The 3,689-nt window shown below is 41.9% G+C and overlaps 1 long non-coding RNA gene across 1 annotated transcript; it reads left to right on the top strand.

Moving 5' to 3' along the window:
* Positions 1–318: 318 nt before the first annotated feature.
* On the top strand, positions 319–3,481 carry LOC144589593 (uncharacterized). Its single transcript, XR_013545796.1, has 2 exons — positions 319–442; positions 1,727–3,481. It is a non-coding gene; the product is annotated as an uncharacterized LOC144589593 (long non-coding RNA).
* Positions 3,482–3,689: the final 208 nt, after the last annotated feature.

Genomic DNA, 3,689 nt, shown 5'->3' with positions numbered 1-3,689 from the left:
GTTACTCAGATGTTTTTGGACTGCAACTCCCAGAAGCCTTCACCATCAGCTCTGCTGGCTGAGGTTTCTGGGAGTTGCAGTTCAAAAACACCTGAGTAACAAAGGTTAAGAACCACTGTGCTAACTCATCGGCTATCCAAGTGCTAATTGTTGATGAGCGATTTTAAGACTCCACTCTCACTTCTTATGGTTCTTTATCCTTAAAGTGATTGATAGTCTTCTAAATAGAGCAAGGAGAGGGAACATGCAAGTCTCCAGATATTGTTGGACTACAACTATCATTGTCTCTCAGCACTGCCATTATTGTATGTTCCCATTTGCAAGGAAGAACAGGAGAGAGGCATGAGATCCAGAAATGAGCCATCCCCCTCCGACATCTAAAGCTGAAGGATTTGAGATGGTGTATACCCTTTTAACCACTTGAAGAAACAGGATACTGAAGGTGGGAGATTCAAAGGCAAGCAAAGCAGGAAGGCGATGGCGGGAGAAGTTTCACTATTTACAGAGATCTTCTTGACAACAGAGGAAGAGGAGGGAGAAGACTGGGGAAAAGATATAAAGGAGGGTGGATAAGAGAAATGGGGGGATTGGGAGAAGGAAGCAAAGCAGAAAGAGGAGGATGACCTGATTGGATGGGGGTGGCTGGAATTAGAGGACCCTCGGTCTCTTAGGCCGTATGTATGGAGTTCTGTATATGTGGACGCAACCCACACCCAAGCCAAAGCCGGAGAGTCAGAGAATCAGTAGAGTGTAACCCAGAAGCCATGAGTGTGAAGGGACAGAGGTATAACTGGAAGGGGTTAAGCTGTTGGAATGGATGGTATATATACATAGCCCAAAAGAGAAAGGTCCCTGGAAAAGGGAGGAGTTTCCAGAGCCAACCCTTCCCCCAATGATGCCTCAGGAAGGAGAGTGGGCTCAACACCCATATTGCAGGACTATTTGCACCAGCTGCAGCAAGGAAACTCTAAGGAAACTCACGGATTGGGAGAGATTTGGAATATATCCACACTAAAGACTTGTTCTGTACACCCAGGTCACCTTATGATTGGACTCGTTTGTCTCAAGTTGAGAGTCCCGTTGGACCGGAAGAAGTTATTGTACATACGAGCCCGTTAAAGTTTATGTTTTTACAAACTCCCATGACTTCAGCCATGTATGGGTCAAAAATTTCAGAATCACGGGAAAGAAAACCCAAACCTACTCACACCATTCCTTGAGATAGAAGATGCCTTGAAATAGAGGACTGTACTCTGTAAAGTAGGGTTTGAAGTATGGCCACTCTAAATTAGAAATCCCTTGGGTTCATTCATACAACTGTGTACATAGAATCATAGAAAAGTGAAGTTGGAAGGGGCCTACAAGGCCATCAAGTCCAACCCCCTGCTCAAAGTAGGAATACTGTACAAATCAAAGGATATCTGTGGTCTAATGTGGGCAAATGCAGGCTGCCTGTGAAAGACCTCCCAACTGGCTCCATCCCTAAAATTTGAGGTGAGATTACCGATATCATTGTGAAAAGTTAGAGATTTAGTATTTGCTGTTGCTTCTCTTGGTGCTATTCCATTTGTTCAGGCCCACTGCACGGAGCAAAGGAGTAAAGGCCTTACTAATTAGGTTATTAGTTCAGGCAGTTTAATTAGCTATGCATCGTAGTGATCTTTAGCACAAGAACAATGGTCCCATGCTCTGTAAAATTTGGAACTGAACTATTTCTTTCCTTTAGAGATGGAGTCCAGAAGCTGTGGAGAATGGTGAGCAACAGCCTTGAAAATGCTGGCAGGACAATCATGGCTCATTTAGCTATTAGGTTTAAGAACTGCTGCTACTGTCATGGGATGTCTCCAATGCCTGGTTCTGTTGTCCATGCATAGGTATGTGAACCAGACCAGGGACTTGGAAGGGCATCTCAGAAAAGCAAAGAAATGAAGGACCCTTAAAAGATATATATGTGTGTGACAGCCCCAAGCCTCCCTCAGCTAGTTTACCAGCTTTCAGTAGTATGCAGGATTCCAGTCTACAGATCTGCACCTCCTATTGCTCACAGACACCCAGTGCCTTCCTTCACACTGTCTATCTTGAAGGGCAGAGCCCTAATAAAAGACTGGCAACCAAATGCTTGGGACTTCTCGGTCCCTTCTTCATCCTCCACCTCACCCTGTGGAATTATTTTATTTCAGACATCCTAACAGATGTCAAAGTCCTATCTCTAGCTCATCCCTATCCTTATCTCCTATCCAACACAAACAATCCTAACTATCTTAAATGTTACAATGCTATCTATCTGATATCTGAAACACTCATTCATTCTTATATATTTGCTCAACTCTCTCACTTGAACTGAGGAAAGCAGCCAATCACAACAAAGTTCTATAGAGGCGTATTCTTTTCTCTTTCTCGGCCCTCCTAATTGTCCTAGCTGTAATTCAGTCAGCATTCACTGTCAATCAATCCATCCATTCCATCATGCAACCAACAATTTACCTATGCATGTAACTATCTACACACAGAAGGAAACAGTGGGGGACTAAAATTACCACATCATGGAACCATAAAGATATAGCAAAAATGTGGGGGAAAGATGTAAACAATGAACTGTCAACAAAGATAACTGATACAGTATGTTATCTGTTTTTGTCCACTCTATGATTTCCTAAAGCCTTTTTGTGTCTTTAGTTTGGTTGTTCGCTCTTCCAGAAAATTCAGTCTTTGGCTGACAGAATAGTTTAGCCTGTCATATGCAGAAATTCCAGCAGAAACATGATACCCAGATTTGGCCACAAAATTGTGTTGTCTGGGATTGTTCCCCCCTCCCCAACACAGTTTGAGTGGAGTTTCAGGTCTTTGAAATTAACATGCCAATTTGTCCTACCATCTTTGGCCCTTTCCCTTTTAAAATTTCAAAATAACCCAAGGCCAAATCACATGTCCACCTGTTAATTCCAAGACGTGGGCGGACAGCTTGTGATGAGATGTGTATTTTTACCCACAGCTCATTACAACCTGGCTATGTGGCAAAGCAATTAGTCAACCACTTCACCGTGTGCCCACTGCAAGGCAATGCGGCTCAAATTCAGTTTGTATATTATGAAGCACAATGGGCTAGGTGAAATGCATCTCAGATGATGTCAATGGGAAATTGACAAGCACATGTTTCAGAACATGTCACAAAATTATCCTGAAAGACCAAGGATAATCTTCTTCAGTTCTGGCCAAATTTAGATGGTGGTACTAACAACTAAATATTAGTTTTTCTAATAGTATAATCTGGAGCTAAAATGTAAAACTGACAGAGCAGGGATTTGTAGTTCCTGTGCATCTTGTCTTGGAAGTTCATGTTTTAGGAAAAAAAGACTTGTCCTTCACTTACCATTTGAGGCAGCTGTAAGCACACAGAGCTGCCAAAGAGTTACTACAGGTCCACACTCTATATTTCACTTTATTTTAAATGCCTGTAACAATTAAAATAGTTCATGATTGCTGTCTACATCTTCAGACTTTATTTTCCTTTGATTTCACTATTTACAATCAACACTCCTACATGTGCATAGGAATGTAACTCAGCATAACATTTCATGCATCAAATGAAGCACACTCTAGTTCACAAAAGTATATGCCATAATACAGGTATATCTTTTATTATTTGAAGTACTACAAGGATGATGATGATGATGATGATGATGATGATG

This window comes from Pogona vitticeps, chromosome 5 (genome assembly GCF_051106095.1).
Source record: "Pogona vitticeps strain Pit_001003342236 chromosome 5, PviZW2.1, whole genome shotgun sequence".
NCBI classification, from domain to species: Eukaryota; Metazoa; Chordata; class Lepidosauria; order Squamata; family Agamidae; genus Pogona; species Pogona vitticeps.
This window is presented reverse-complemented; position numbering and strand designations above follow the sequence as displayed.